The sequence below is a fragment of the Triturus cristatus genome, chromosome 6, assembly GCF_964204655.1.
Source record: "Triturus cristatus chromosome 6, aTriCri1.1, whole genome shotgun sequence".
In the NCBI taxonomy this organism is placed as follows: domain Eukaryota; kingdom Metazoa; phylum Chordata; class Amphibia; order Caudata; family Salamandridae; genus Triturus; species Triturus cristatus.
The window spans coordinates 587,652,683-587,670,248 of NC_140589.1; positions in this window are offsets into that span (position 1 = coordinate 587,652,683).

Below are 17,566 nucleotides of genomic sequence, written 5' to 3' on the forward strand. Positions count from 1 at the left end.
ATGCTCTATCTCTCCTGGTCTAAATCATTGGTCATCGTCCTGATCTTGATCAGACTGCACCCGACCCTGTTCCTGCTCTCCCACCAGGACATTTACTCTGAGAACTTTCCCTAGATGGTTGAGACCTAGCCATTTTGACTGATGCCTGGTGGAGCTACCTCGCTAGCTAAAGGGGAGATGGACTACGGATTTCCTCCTTGGCCATCACCTACCAAGCCGGTCATTAGGCAAACTCTCCTGTGTCTCTTATGACCTTATCTCCCTCCTCCCCCTTCTCCAGTTATTGACCTTTGCCCTCACCCGTCATTTCTCATAGTTCCCACCCTGTTAATCCTCCGGAATTTCTTCTTTGAACTTTCCCTCGTCTGTTGAGACCTAGCTATTTGACTGATGCCCGATGGAGCTACCTTGTTTTGTTAGCTAAAGGGTGTGGATTCCCTCCTCGGACGTCACCTACCCATTCGGTCTTTGGGCAGATTTCCTTTCGTCTCTCCTGCTGTCTTTTCCCTCATCCTCCACTTCACACTTCCCCCCTCCCCCTCCGCTCTATTTGTCTCACCTTTCTTTCCTCTCTCAATGTGTTACCTATTTTTGATGTAATGTGTAATTATTATCATTTTCTGTAACATTGTGTTTCCTAATGTAAAGCGCTCTGATACCTACGGGTCTAGTCAGCGCTATTTAAAACTCATAAAATAAAATAAATAAATAAATGGGTGGAGCATGGCTGTTACCATGTATCTACCCATGGATTCTGACACATTCCTAGATTTACCAACCTTGATAGACCTGGGAATGCGTCAAAATGGTATGCTTTCCCACTATATGTGCAACAAGGAGAAATATCTGTATTTCTCGTTGTTGTTTCCTTCTTCTAAGTGTGCTGCATTTTGGACAGAGGGGAAACAGCAGTCCTCATCCTGCTTGACCTCTCCGCGGCCTTCGGCACTGTCTCCCACAAAACCCTCATCAGAAGACTCCATGAGATTGGTATACACAGATCTGTTCTCAGATGGATCTGTTCCTTCCTCACGGGAAGAACCCAAAAGGTCAGGCTGCTACCTTTCACATCAGAGGCCAAGAAACTGATATGCGGTGTCCTACAGGGATCATCCCTCAGTCCAATGTGTTTGAACATATACATGACACCTCTCGCCAACATCATCCGATCACAAGTCATCACCTTCATCTCCTACGCCGAGGACATTGAGAGGTTGATTTAATTTATAATTATCACAGAGCCAATGAGGAAGAGTATATTTGTGAACTCAAAAGAATGAATTGATGAACCTTGTGATCTGAGCGCTTTAGAAAATTTCTAACATAACTTAACATGGGCCTTGTGGTGGCAACCGCAATGTGGGATGACTATAATTCGAAATATCATCAACAATTTATCGTGAATGTTGGTACATTTATGGGCAATACGTTGTTGAGTCTATGTAAATGTAAGCCTTTTTAAATTATCGGAGGATCACACGTTCAAGGGTGCCTGCGTTGTGGGGAATGATTGTTTATGTGCAGGAAGGTGTCCCTTCCAGCACATAAACAATCTTAAATGGCGATTTGTAACGTCTATGTGTCCTGCTTTGTGCAGCACACATAGAAGTCATTATTAAAATGATTATATATGTGCAGGAAGGGACACCTTCCTGCACATAAACAATCATGCATGGTATTTTGATGTTTTAATGTGTGCTGCACAGTGCAGCACACATAAAAACAGCAAAAACGAGGAGAAAGAAAGCATTTCTCCTCGTTGAGCCCTGCTAAGACCAGGTTTTCCCAGGTCTCAATTTTGGCATTGCACCATATTTACCCCATTCTTGTAAATATGGGGCAACGTCAAAATCAATGGGTGTTGTGGCGTAACGCCATGGCAACACCCATTGACCACTCCTTTCCGGCTAAGTATAGCATGAAAGGGTGACTTATTTACAAGGCAGTGTTAAGGCACGTTAAGTGGCTTAACGCTGACTTGCAAATAAGCGAAAGCCTGTATCACCACCACAAGGTCAAAAAAGTGATATTCTGGTGGTGATATGAGCTTGTAAATATGCCCCATAATCTGGTGGAGTATGCCTCAGTCAATCACAGAGAGGCATCTGAGACTATCACGCAGTTACAATCGCATTGCGTTATCCAGCCTCGTGTGGCAAGAGGTTCACAGTCTGGTGAGGAAACAGTGCTAGTGACATTTCAAAGATGCCCAACAAAGGGGCATATTTACAGGTCCCTATCGCACATTGTGATGGCCTTATTTACAAGGCAGAGTTCAGGCACTTAACATGGCTTAACACTGCCTTATAAATAAGGCCCCCTTTCACGCTATACTTAGCGTGAAAGGGGAGGGCAATGGGTGTTCTGGTGGGCATTTCACCGCAACATCCATTGATTTTGACGCTGCCCCCTATATACATGAGCAGCTTAAATAGGGGGTAGCGCCAAAATTAATACCAGGGAAAACCTGATCTTAAACAGGCTAAATGAGGAGAAATGCTTTATTTCTCCTCGTTTTTGCTGTTTCCATGTGTGCTGCCTTGCGCAGCACACATAGAAACAGCAAATTGCCTATGATTGTTTATGTGCAGGAAGGTCTCCCTTCCTGCAAATAAACAATCATTTTTAAACAAATGCCTTTTTACGACTTTTATGTGTGCTGCATTAAGCAGCACACATAGAATTTGAAAAATGCCATTTAAAGATTGTTTATGTGCAGGAAGGGGGACCTTCCTGCACATAAACAATGTTCCCCCCAACGTAGACACCCTTGCACTGTAGTGCAAGGGTGTTTGCGTTGATGCTAGGCAGCTGAACTCAGCGCCAGCGATAGAAGAAACGCAGGGGTGCACCGCATTCTTGTGAATACGGCACATCCCTGGGGTTTGAGAATGCAATGTTTGCTTAACGCAACGCTTCTCCATTCTGCTGTAAATATGCTCCAAAGTTTGGTGGAAGATGAGCTGGAGGACTTGAAATGCTCCAAACACATTCACAAGTCTTTCTCCACCATTTTAAATGTGGTCAGTCTTCCAAGCTTGAATCTTAATTCCAAAGCACTTTAAATGACAGCAATTTGCTTCCACAAATTAACCTGGCTAGGCAGATGCCATTGTGTATGCCTGGCTAGTCAGACTTGGCATGGCAATCGATTAAGCAAGACTTATGTGGGCTTTGAAAACAAAATGATATCTTGTTGTCATGACTAAAGTATATTCATAATTACTATTAGTTGCTCGGGTCTTAATAGTAACAATTTTATTCATATCTGTTGTGGGTGACTGTTAGATAGGGACCCTTGCTTCTAGTCAGGGTAAGGGGCTACACTCCTGAAATAACCCCTGCTCCTCCCTTGGTAGCTTGGCACGAGCAGGCAGGTTTATCTCAGAGGCAGTGTGTAAAGTATTTGTGAACACATGCAGTAATACAGTGAAAACACTACAAATGGACACCACACCAGTTTAGAAAAATAAGTAATCTTTTCTAGACTTAACACAAGACAAACGACAAAAATCCACAATAATGTAATCAAAATAAGTCTTTAAAGTGGTAGAAATAGCTTAGTTCACTTTAGATTGTAAATGCGACACTTTACTCTCAAAGTACCTGGGATGCGTAACGCAAAACAAACAAAAGGTTCGCAAGGAAGGTGATGCGCCGTTCCTTACACTCAGGGGAGTGGATCCGTCGGTTCCTTACTGCGGTGCAGGGGAATTGAGGCTTGTTTCCTTACTGTGTGGGGGGTTGACGCACCGGTTTCTTACTGGGATCTGATGCAATGATGCTCCGGTGCAATGCGACAAAATAGCATTGTGGTTACGGTGCGACAAAGTAAATGCGGTGCGTGCACACCCGATGGCCATGCGGCGACTCGGTGAACTTCTGAGCCACGACAGGCCCTGTGACATGCTTCTCTGGTGATGAGACGGCTTCCTCTGGGGTGGCAGCATGCTTCTCCAGTGATGCGACGTGCTTCGGCGATGCAATGGTGACAGTGGGAGTGGCGGCACGCTTACTCGGCAATGCGACGACAACTGCTGCGGCGGCGACATGCTTCTTCTTCGTTGAGACGCGCTTCCAGCTCCCAGCAACATGCAGTCTCTTAGAAGGCCCAGCACAACAGCAGGCACTTCAATTCCCAGCAAAGGGAATTCAGGAGAACTGGGGGGTGAAGTCTTGAATCCCTGAGACTTCAGGCAGGAGGCAAGCACAGTGCAAGCCCTTGGAGATTCTTCTTCAAGATGATGAAAGCACACTCAGTCCTTTTTCTCCTTTCTTTGGTAATGAAGCAACCACTGCAGGCCAACCCCCAAACACACAGCACAGGGGTAGTCTCCTCCTTCAGCTTCCTGGTTCTTCTCTTCAGCAAAGGTTTGTCTTGATTCCCAGAAGTGATCTAAAGTTCTGAGGTCTGGGTCCCCCTTTTTATACACAAAAATCCTTTGTCTCTGGAGGCAGAGAGTGTCTGTACCTAGTCCAAACCAGTTCTGGGTGCATTCTGCCAGTGCACAACTTCTTCCTTTGTCAGTGTGGGTCAGGGTCATCAGACACACCACAGGAGGTGGAGCCAGCATTGTGGAAGGCAGGCACAGCCCTATTCAGGCCTAGGTGCTACTCCTTCCACCACTCCCAATGCGGATAGGTCTATTGAGCCTAGTGCTGACTCACCCAGTCTCCTGGAGCCACCCCAACTCCTGTCACTCACAAACCAGACATGCAATACACGGCCTAGCAGAGGCAGGCTGGATGGTTAGGTAAGAAAATACCTACTTTCTAAAAGTGGTATTTTCAAACACTGAGGGGCCGATTCCGATCTCGGTCGGAAAGCACTCCTACCGACCCGGATCTGGGGTGTTTCCCGACCGATCCAGACTCCTGCAGTCCGACCGAGCGAGTACGATGTGGCCGTATGCTGTCGGACTCGGTTCGGTCGGACTCCCATAGAAATCAATGGGAGCCGGTCGTATGACGCGTACATGGGCTCCCATTGACTGAACGGGTACATCAGTCCTACAGTGGGTACACGTCGGTGCCATCCGCACCGTACATGCCTGTGTTGGGACGACCCATGGGTCTCCCCCTGTGTCTGAGTCATAAGGCTGAGAGTGACGGGAGCTATTGCGAGCTTGATGCTCCGACTCGATCCAGCTGTCTGAAACGTCTCCATTGCATGCCACGGTTTGCTTGTGACCGAGTCGTACGGAGCGGTTCAGACCCGGAAACGATTTGGACGGAGATTTTGCGCTTGTTCGCATCATTCTTCGACGTTCGGACGTACGACTCGGACGGAAAATCAGCCTCCGAATCGGCTCCGCTAATGCAGAACCCGATTCGGTGCCCTTCCGACCGAGATCGGAATCGGCCCCTGAATGTTAAAACCAACTTTACTAAAAGATGTATTTTATCATTCTGAGTTCAGGCATACTAAATTAGTTTTTCTACCATGTTCCCTGGGTCAGTTAGGATTGTAAGATGTTATAATCAAACTGCCCATTCTGGCCAATGGGGACAGGTAGCCTTGCAGTAGTGAAAAACGAAAATGGCTGTAATTCACTATCAGGACAGGCCACACACATCAGGGCATGCCCTACCTTTTACATACAATGCACCCTGCCCGTAGGCCTACCTTAGGGGTGGTTAGCATGTAGATAAGGGAAGATTTAGGGAATGTTAGGTGGGTGCACTTACCAAGTCAACGTGGCAGTACTGGACTGCACACAGGCTCTGCGATGGCAGGCCTGAGCCATAGTTTACAAGCTGCTCCGGTGGGTGGGACAATCAGTGCTGCAAGCCCACCAGCAGCATTTTATTTACAGGCCCTGGGCACACATGGTGCACTGGACTAGGGTCTGACAAGTAAACCAAATAAGCCAATCATGGAGTCTCTAATCCATAACATCACTTTAACATAGGCAGCACTTGCACTATGGCACTGAATAGCAGTGGCACAGTGCCCAAAGCATCTAGACCAGCAAAACATATAGCAAATACACAGGAGGCAACAGCAAAAAAATGGAAGGGAGACCCACACCCATGGTGCCAGGTGTAACACGTTTCCCCTCCAGCTGAAATGTGGGGGTGAATTACCCTACCTCTTGGGAGTTTTCATCATTAAGGCGGAAAAATCTGGACAGACCATCAGCATTGGCGTGTTCTATACCATGGCGGTGTTCAACCGTGAAGTCCATCCCCTGTAGGGAAATGGACCACCTCAAAAGCTTTGGATTTTCACCCCTCTTCTGCATCAACCATCTGAGGGGCCTGTGGTCTGTCTGAACCCAGAAGTGAGTCCCAAACACTGATCTCAACTTCTTCAGTGTCCAGACCACAGCAAATGCCTCACGCTCAATTGCACTCCACCTCTGTTCCCGTGGACGTAACCTCCTACTGATGAAGGCTACAGGTTGGTCTAGGCCCTCCTCATTTATCTGTGAAAGAACAGCCCCTACACCATGCTCTGAAGTGTCTGTTTGGACAATGAACATCTTTTGAGAAGTTGGGTGCCAGGAGCAGGGGCGCCGTGCACATGGCAGTTTTCAGGGCATCAATAGCTTTCTGACAGGTGTCAGTCCAGTTCACTTTTTTGGGCTGACTTGGAAGTCAGCTCTTTCAAGGGTGCAACAATTCTGCCATACCCCTTGACAAACCTCCTGTAGTACCCAGTGAGTCCTAAAAAGGCTCTCACTTCTTTCTGGGTCTTGGGGGGTTCCCAAGCTAGGATGGTCTCAATCTTGGGCTGTAGAGGCTCCACCTGGCTGCTCCCAACCTGGTGTCCCAAGTACACCACGGAACCCTGCCCAATCTGGCCATGATCGTGAGGCCTGCCTTCCGCAGCACCATCAACACTTCCCAGCGGTGGCGCAGATTTTCTCCCAACTGGCGCTGAACACTGCTATGTCATCCAGGTATGCGACACTGAAATCTTCCAGTCCAGCCAACACCTGGTTGACCAACCTCTGAAAGGTGACAGGGGCATTCTTCATCCCAAAGGGCATAACCCGGAATTGGTAGTGCCCATCTGGTGTGGAGACTGCTGACCTCTCCTTTGCCCCATCAGTCAAGGCGATCTGCTAGTGCCCAGACATCAAATCAAACATGCTGAGATACCGGGCAGCCCCTAACCGATCAATGAGCTCATCAGCTTTAGGGATGGGGTGCCCGTCAGTCCTGATGACTGAATTGAGTCCTCGGTAGTCCACACAGAACCAGGATTGGGGTGTGGCACCAGGCGCTGCAGCCTTTGGGACCAAGACCACTGTGCTGGCCCAAGGGCTTTTAGAGGACTCAATCACCCCCAGTGCAAACATCTTGGAGACCTCCTCCTTGATGCAAGCTCTCCCCTTTCAGTCACTCTGTAAGTTTTGTGCTTAACAGGAGGACTGTCCCCAGTGTCCACATCATGGACGCACCAATTAGTGACACTTTGGGTCAGGGAGAACAGGTCAGGAAATTGTCCCAACGGTTGGTGACAATCCTCCTGCTGCTCAGGGGTCAGGGAGGGAGAGAGGTTCACAACTTCCTCTGGCCCATCTTGCTCCTTGACACACAGAAGGTCAGGAAGAGGTTCAGTCTCCTCCTCCATTCCAGCATCTGTGGCTAGGAGCATGCCCACTTCGGACCTCTCCAAGTGGGGCTTCAGGCGGGTTACATGCAGGACCTGAAAAGGGTTCCTAGGAGATCGCAAGTCCACCAAGTAGGTGACATCACTCTTGCGCTCCACCACCTCAAAGGGTCCGGTCCACTTATCTTGGATCACCCAGGGCTCCACTGGGGCAATGACCCACACTTTCTGACCAGGCTGAAGCTCAATCAGAGTGGCATTTTGATCGTACCACCGCTTCATCTCCTCCTGGCTGGCTTCCAGATTCGCCTGAGCGAGTTGCCTGAAACGCCGGGTTTGGTTTCTGAAGGCCAGCATGTAGCTATATACATGCTGGGGAGGTTTCCTGGGAGATTCCTCCCAGCCTTCCTTTACCAAACTCAGTGGTCCTCTTACCGGGTGTCCATAGATAAGTTAAAAAGGGCTGAACCCTATGGACTTCTGTGGCACCTCTTGGTAAGCAAAGAAAAGGCATGGCAAGAGGACGTCCCACTTACGCCTCATAGGTTACTCAAGACCCATAATCATGCCTTTAAGGGTCCGGTTGAATCTCTCAACCAGCCCATTACCTTGGGGGTGGTAAGGAGTGGTGAACTTGTATGTTACACCACACTCCTGCCACAGGGACTTCATATACTTGGAAATGAAGTTTGGATCACGGTCTGACACCACCTCTCTGGGGAACCCCACATGGGAGAAAATCCCCATCAACACACGACTCACCACAGGGGCCATCACCGACTGGAGAGGGATGGCTTCCAGGTACTGGGTGGCATGGTCCACCAAGACCAGGATGAACCTGTTGCCCATGGCTGTCTTGGGATCCAGAGGCCCCACAATGTCAATGCCCACCCTTTCAAAGGGGGTGCTGACCACAGGGAATGGCTGGAGAGGAGCCTTGTGCTTCCTCCCACTCTTTCCTCTTACCTGGCTAGTCTGGCAGGTCCTACAATGAGTGTCTGAACTCTTGCGCATCTGTGGCCAATAAAAGTGGGTGACAAGCCATTCAAAGGTCTTGTCCTGCCCCAAATGTCCTACTAAAGGCACATCATGGGCCAGCCCCAGTAGGAAGGCTCTGAAGTGCTGGGGTACCACCAGCACATGGGCTGACCCAGGCTCAGCAACATTAGGCTCACCATACAGGAGACCATTCTCCCAGCAGATCCAATGTGATCCAGACTGATCACCTGCTGCCTGGTTTGTGGCCTATTGCTGAAAACCCAAAAGAGAAGGGCACTTCTTCTGCTTCTCACAGAAATCTTCCCTGGAGGGACCTCCTTCTTGCTGCTAATGGGTCAGCTCAGGCAGGTGTCCCAGTTCAGCAATTTGCTCCCCTGTAGGTTCCGGGGCATCCCCCTCAAGGTCTGCCTCCTCCTGGACTGTGGGAACTTCAGGGGCCAGTTTCCCGTGTCCCCTACCTCTTCTCTTTAAGGCAGGTATCTGACCCACTCTCTCAGGCTCCAGGTCCTCTTGAACACCCTTACTGGCTGCCATTGACCGAGTGGTTACACACGCCCACTCAGGCAGACCCAACATCTCCAAATTAGATTTTCTTTCCACCTTAGCCCAAGGTGAACTTTTTAAGTCGTTGCCCAACAGACAGTCAACACGCATGACTGGCCTCACAGCTACTTGAAGGGTACCTGAGACTCCCCCCCACTCAAAGGGAACCTGGACCACCTCACAGTGGCTCTCTGAGTTGTCAGTGGCAACTACAGGGAAGTACGCATGGGGTATTACTTGCTCCTTAGACACCAGCCGACAACTTACAGCTGTCACACTGGCTCCGGTGTCTCTCAGAGCCTCCACCCTCTGGCCATTGATGGTCAACCACTGCCCTCATTTCTTAGTGTTATCAGGCAGCTGGGTCCTGGGGACCATCTCACAGTCTCTGAAAGAGACAAGGGACATCTCTGTTGGACCCCACCCACCTTGGGCACCCATCTCCTCCCCCAGGGCTACACTAGCCATCTGCCGGGGGGGTGCACCACTGGGTGCGGTTTTTCCATAAAGGAGACATCTAGCATCATAAGAGCAGTGGCCCACTAGACCACACTTAAAACAGGTCTTGGACCCCCTGTGAGCATGCTTATCTGTCGGGCCCCTGAATCTTCTCAGGGGGAGGCTGGGAACCCTTCCCTGGGTTTCCTTGGGGATTACTTTGGGGCCCTTTCTGGAACTCCCTCTGTTTACCCTTGTCCCCCCCACTCCTCTGCTGGGGACCTTGCCCACCTCTGGCGAAGTCTCCCACATGAGCCTTGTGGACCCACGTGCTCACCCAGTGGTCCGCCTCCCCAGCAAGCTTCCTAGGATTAGTCAGCTTACTATCAATCAGGTGCTGGTGTAGCTCTGGAAAACAATTATTGGACAAGTGCTCCCATGCAAACAAACCATAGAGCGCCTCAAAATTATCCACTTTGCTACCCTTCACCCAACCATCCAATGCTCTGCAAAAGAAAGACACATATTCCACCCGTGTGGTAGACTCCAGTTTCTTGCAATTCCTAAACCTTTGTCTGTACAACTCTGGGGTAAAATCATATCTGGACATTAGGGCTTCCATCATGTGGGCATAGGACACCTGCTCCTCTGTAGGTAATTCCAATAAGGTGTCCCACCCATTACTAACCAAATGGCTCCACAACCCCGCTCCCCAATCCTTCTCAGGGACCAGGTGGGCCAACATTGCAGCTTCATAAGCCCTAAACCATTGACCAATATCCTCTTGTTTGTGGAAATCCTTAACTACTTCTTTGGGGATGTAGGCCCTTGCTTCTACAGGCACTGGTGGTGCGCTGCCACCAGAGGGAGGAACCTCTAAACTTTTGGCTTTGAGTTCCAATTCCCTCAACACTCTCTCATGTTCAAAATGCATTTTCTTTTCCTCTTCATCTCTAATTCCATCCCAACCTCTATTTTCTTGCTCTCTATGGGGCATATCAACAAGGGCTTTATCTCTGCTTTTTTGGCTTTAAAAGCCAAAAAAGCAGAGATAAAACTAGCGCCCTATCAACAACAGGGTGCTAACACGCAAATTTGCATGTTAGCACCCTTTTACTCTACGCTTCCCCTTGCATCTCTAATGAGATGCAAAGGGGGCGTTCCAGAGTAAAATAATAGGAGAAATGTCGCTAAGCGACATTTCTCCTATTATCAAGAATGTCGCTAACCCTGTTAGAGACAAAAAAAGCAGCGCTAACCGCGGTTAACGCTGCTTTTTTACGTCTGCTAATTTTCAGACTTAGCCATGATATCCTATGGAAGGAGGATATCATGGCTAAGTTTGCCTGTCCCTATCAACAAGGTAACGTGTGATTATCGCTGGGTTTCCAGCGATAATCTCACGTTAGCCTGTTAGCGTGTAGATTTTTATCGCTATTGAGATAAGCGTTGCTAATAGCACGCTATCTCAGCGATAAAAATTCACGCTAGCCGGCGATAATTATCCTCACGCTAAGAGCGCTGAGCGATAATTATCGCCGGTTGTTGTTGATATGCCCCAAAGTTCTTCTGGCCATCTAATTTGAGCTTGGCTAGCTCCAACTTATGCACTCTCTGTTTCTCCCCCTGACCTCCAGCTCTCCTGGGGACAGGCCCTTGAAAGAAACACTGCTGCCCGCCCTGGAAGGTACTTTCTCCCTGGTTGGGCCCAATGGCCCCTCAAGCTGCCCATCTACATTCTCTGCCTCCTCCACAAGCTCCTCAGGATGCTCACTGGCATTCCTAAATTCTACCCAGGCCCTCAGCGCCTTTTGGTATTCCTCTTTCCTTGCTAGGCCTTTCAAAGAGATTTTAAATTTCTTGCACAGAGCCTTGAGGTTTGGCACAGTGTAGGTATCAATCCTCTCTTCTTCCTATTCAATGTCTACAGATGCAATGGATGCTGGCTTACTCATGGTAGAAAGACTGGCAGTTCTTAAGAATCAAAAAATAGAAAAGAAGTTCCAAGGGAAAATTCTACCAAAATGTATGTGGTTGCGTTATAGTCTGCACTCACTAGTAGTGTACACCAATCACTGTATATGAGTCACAAATGCAAGTCCAAATCCTCACCGCTGACCACCAATGTTAGATTTGGGGGTCTCTAGTTGGCAATGGTAAACACCTTTGTCCAGATAGGGACACGTGCTTCTAGTCAGGTTAAGGGGCTAAAATAAACCCTGCTCACCCCCTTGGTAGCTTGGCACGAGCAGGCAGGCTTATCTCAGAGGCAGTGTGTAAAGCATTTGTCAACACATACAGTAATACAGTGAAAACACTACAAATGGACACCACACCAGTTTAGAAAAATAAGTAATCTTTACTAGACTTAACACAAGACCTACAACAAAAATCCACAATACTGTAATCAAAATAAGTCTTTAAAATGGTAGAAATAGCTTATTTAACTTTAGATTGTAAATGCGACACTTTACTCTCAAAGTGCCTGGGATGCGTAACGCAAAACAAACAAAAGGGTTGCAGGGAAGGGGATGCGCCGTTCCTTACTGTTGCACAGGGGAGTTGAGGCTCGCTTCCTTACTGTGTGGGGAGTTGACGCACCAGTTTCTTACTGAGATCTGATGCGATGGCGCTCTGGTGCGATGCAACAAAATGGCGTTGTGGTTATGTTACGACAACGTAGATGCGATGCGTGCACGCCCAACGGCAGTGCGGCAACTCGGTGAACTTCTGAGCCGCAACAGGACGCTTCTCCAGTGATGCGATGGCTGCCTCTGCGGCGGCGGCACGCTTCTCCGGTGATGCAACGCGCTTCGGCGATGCGATGGTGACAGCGGCAGCATGCTTACTCGGCGATGCGACGACAACTGCTGTGGCGGCGACGCGCTTCCTCTTCGTTGAGTCACGCTTCCAGCTCCCAGCGACACGCAGTCTCTTACAAGGCCCAGCACAACAGCAGGCACTTCAATTCCCAGCAAGGGAATTCAGGGGGAGCTTGGGGTGAAGTCTTGTGTCCCTGAGACTTCAGGCAGGAGGCAAGCACAGTTCAAACCCTTGGAGATTCTTCTTCAAGATGACGAAAGCACACTCATTCCTTTTTCTCCTTTCTTTGGCAATGAAGCAACCACTTCAGGCCAACCCCCAACACACAGCACAGGGGCAGTCTCCTCCTTCAGCTTCCTGGTTCTTCTCTTCAGCAAAGGTTTGTCTTGATTCCCAGAAGTGATCTAAAGTTCTGGGGTCTGGGTCCCCCTTTTTATAGACAAAAATCCTTTGTCTCTGAAGGCAGAGAGTGTCTGTACCTAGTCCAAACCACTTCTGGGTGCATTCTGCCAGTGCACAACTTCTTCCTTTGTCAGTGTGGGCCAGGGTCATCAGACGCACCGCAGGAGGTGGAGCCAGCATTGTGGAAGGCAGGCACAGCCCTATTCAGGCCCAGGTGCTACTCCTCCCACCACTCCCAATGCAAATAGGTCTATTCAGCCTAGTACTGACTCACCCTGTCTCCTGAAGCCACCCCAGCCCCTGTCACTCACAAACCAGACATGCAATACACAACCTAGCAGAGGCAGGCTTGATGGTTAGGTAAGAAAAACCTACTTTCTAAAAGTGGTATTTTCAAACACAGGATGTTAAAACAAATGTTATCATTCTGAGTTCATGCATACTAAAAAAAAAATTCTACCATGTTCCCTGGCTCAGTTAGGATTATGTTATAATCAGACTGCTCATTCTGGCTTATGGGGACAGGTAGGCTTGCAATAGTGAAAAATGAAAATGGCTATAATTCACTATCAGGACATGCCACACACATCAGGGCATGTCCTACCTTTTACATACAATGCACCCTGCCCTTGGGCCTACCTTAGGGGTGGCTAACATGTAGAAAAGGGAAGGTTTGGGGACTGGTACGTGGGTGCACTTACCAAGTAAACATGGCAGTACTGGACTGCACACAGGCTCTGCGATGGCAGGCCTGAGCCAAAATTTACAAGCTGCTCCGGTGGGTGGCACAATCAGTGCTGCAAGCCCACCAGCAGCATTTGATTTACAGGCCCTGGGCACACATGGTGCACTGGACTAGGGTCTGACAAGTAAACCAAATAAGCCAATCATGGAGTCACTAATCCATTACATCACTTTAACATAGGGAGCACTTGCACTGTGGCACTGAATGGCAGTGGCACAGTGCCCAAAGCATCTAGACCAGCGAAACATATAGCAAAAACACAGGAGGCAACAGCAAAAAAAATGGAAGGGAGACCCACGCCAATGTTGCCAGGTCTAACAGTGACATGTCCCCAGATTGGCCAATCTATTACACTCAGCGGCCAGATTTTTCATTCTTTCATGCAGCACAACGCAGCAAGCCAACTTCCTGCGCTGTGCTGCATGAAAGGGAAAGGGAAGGAATGTACTGTATTTACCATTATACAGCACATTCCTGCTGTTTGTTTGCACTGGAGCACTTTTGCCTACCCAGTGCCAACGCATGCCCCCTTGCATCGTGGTCAAGGTTGCCTGCATTGTAGGAAGGATTGTTTTTGTGCAGGAAAGGACACTTCATTACACCTAATCTGAGAAGGTGTAGCATTTTGAAGCATTCCCAGGTCTATTACTAATGGTACATAAATGCGCCAAAATCCATGGGTGGATGCGTGGGAATACACTCCACTCATGGAACACCTCCCTGCTGCAGAGTGACAGAAGGCAGCGATTTGCGCTGCCTTGCGTTACTCTAAATTTATCAAGCCATGCAGGGCCATGCAAGGTGGCCTTCTGTAGCTTGATAAATCTCACTTAGGATTTGCATCACACTTGCGTGGTGCAAGGGCGACGCAAAACCTTTGATAAATATGGCCCTGTATATCAGCAGGGTCTGTAGGTCAATAGCAGTGAGATCACACATTATGAGCAGTACATGGGTATTGCTCATATAAAAATATTATGTTGTGGCTCCACACCAATTGAATGCTTGCCAATTTCTAGGCACTTCCAAAAACAGTGCAGAGATAAGTGCGGGTCAGAAGAGTGAGAACACCACTCCTGCAGGCACCATCTAAGCTCTGTGCGTGAATACAACCATAGCTGGGAATCCAAGTGGAGAAGGCATCCACAGACATCCTTAAAAGGGGTTCAGCATTAACCACTGTGTAAGGAAAGCTAATGAAACACATCTTATACCTACAATGGACATCAGTTCTGTAGATGTCACAGAAGAAATGTTTGCAGCTTCGGTGACCGGTTGCACAGTTACCAGTAAAATTCGCCAGGCAAGTGAGCATGGCCAGGCTCTGTGATGATGGCAACTTTGAGAGCTGCTGCAGGTGTTGAATATGAGTGTTAACCTGAAAAGTCAAGGGCGACAACTGAATGCGTTTCCATGGAGATGCATCTATTAACCCCAGACATCCTTCTACGCACACCTGTGGTACACACAGAACTGGACTCAGAAGCAAAACATTCCTTTCGGAAATTCTTAAGCCAGTCAATTTGGCCCCAAGTGAGTGTGCTTACCAGGCTAGCCTGCCCCTCTCTTGTGGACTTTGAAAAATGGGGATGACTTTCACCATCAAAATAAATTACTAGAAACAATTGGGCAGATTTACAAGCCCCTTGCGCCATCTTTACGACACTGTTGCGTCACTTCTGTGACGCAGCCGCATCGTAAACAATGCGCCACTATGTGACAGATTTACAACGTGACGCATCTAGTGAGATGCGTCTCGTTGTAAAGCCCTGCGCTACATTATACCTGGGTTAGGTATTATGGGGCAGATCTACAAGAAAATAACGCAGTGCGGTGCTGCAAGTCATTTTGCTGTGCCACGCTGTGATAGGTTTCGAAGCACAGGGATGCAACATATTTACAACAATATGTCGCATTTCTGAGCTTCCCCCTGCGCTGGCGCACAAACTGCTGACATGCGCCAGTTCAGGCACCCTTGCACCATGGTGCAAGGATGCCTGCGTGGTGGGGAGATTGTTTTTGTGCAGGAAGGGAAACCTTCCTGCACAAAAACAATCAATTGAGGTTATTTCCTCTTCCAATGTGTGCCGTAGAATGCAGCACGCATTGAAAGAGGAAATAAGCAAGGAGAAATGAAAACATTTCTCCTCGTTGCACCTTGCTACGCCACTCCTAGGGTAGCATAGCATTCTGGCGCATTTTCAGATTTACGAATTCTCGTAAATCTGGAAAGGCATCAGTGGACATGGGTGTTGCATGGGAACACCCACAGCAACACCCATGTCACGCGCCCCTAGCACGCAAAGTGTTGCGTGAACAGGGGGCAATATTTACAAGCACAGGTTAAGTCACGCAAGGTGACTTTTCCTGTTTTAGTAAATATCACTTAGCAGGCTGCGCCATTGGTGCGTCACGCAACGTGATACACCGGCGGCGCAAGGGGCTTGTAAATCTGCCCCAATGTATGCAGGGTGGGCGTTCCGTCGCAAGGAAGCCCCGTAAAAGTGACGCGGTGAAATCTACAAGTTTTCACTGAGACACTTTCACGTCCATGCTGCGTCAAAACCCTACGTCTGCTTGAGGCAGGCGTAAGGCGTGACGCAGCATGTTAGGTATAGGGCGCCCCTGAGCATTGCTGGAGTTGTGTCACACTTGCGACATGACTCCTGCAATGCGCTGCCCTTACGCCAGAAGATGCGACACGCATCTGACTATCCTTGCGCCACAGTGCGTCGTATTGTAAATGCGACGCATCCGTGGTGGCGCAAGGGTATTCCTGCGTGTCGCATATTCATTGACGCATCCCTGCTAATATGCAGGGATATGCCAGTCCTTGTAAATCTGCTCCAATATGTGCAAATAATGCATAGTGCTGCACAGTTTATGTTTAAATGTATAGGCCAAAAATCTAGGACTCAAACACTTTTGAACCAGTTTTGCGGCTAATACCGTTATGCTAAATATGGCAGCCCACTGGAAGTTCTCTTCAAGTATACCAGCCTTCTAGTCAAAACCCCGTCTTTTTTGCGTATTATGACAGAGGAGAGTTGTGCCAATGACTTGTTCACAGTGCCATCAGGGTGCTTATTATACATGCTGAAGCCTCACACATTAATGGTACTCACATTACTGCCATGGTGCCAATGTACACACACTTCCCCAGTATGAAAAGCAAAACATTTTCCATGTCTGTATAGAAACGCTGTCATGCTAAAATCCACATGCTTAATGTGTATGTAAAACAACAGTGTTAGGTTTGAATTTCAACAGCCCCATATACAAAACATCACTGTAATGCCATATTACCCTATAATTAAAGACCCTCTGTCATGCCAGAATCGATACTGCCTCGGTATGCAAAGTATTACTGTCCTGCCAGATTTCTCATTGCATATAAACATGAATCCTTCCAGTTTACCTCAGGCCACTGGAGTTAATTTCGAAGGAGCAGCCTGTATCCATTACGTGTGGGTTCTGTCATGCTGCCACCAGCCAAGACCTGTTCACAGGGGGAGGGGGCGACAAGAGGTACCTCACAAGGCTACAGGGTAGGGGAGCCACTGGAGAATTCTCCATATCTCAGGGTACACCATGGGTACCCAAGAAAAATCCATGATGGGCAGTTTGGGGGTGATAGAGCGTCATGTTGTTCTGAAAATTGTAGGGGTGCATCATATTCACTGTTAGTCCACACCCACATATTTAGGGGAGCCATATTAACCTGTGCTGTAGAATTCTATTACTAAAGGAGCATTTATTAGAACAAATTAGAAATGTAACCATGTCATTTATGAAGAGCAATGTCGTAGTCAATTGCAAATGTATTTTAGGCAATGCATAATGATTGGTTTTCATGTAATGTGATGCATTAGGTTTAAACGTGCACCATATTAAAGTCTGCGTGTGTAGTTTGCTTATTCATATATGAAGTGTAATGAAATCAATGCTTATAGTTCGATTCCAGAAGTGTGTGTTTAAATTGTGTAAAGGCCTGATCGCACGAGAAAGGCCTGTTCATTTCTTATGTTAGCTAAATATTGTAGGCCGAAAATGAT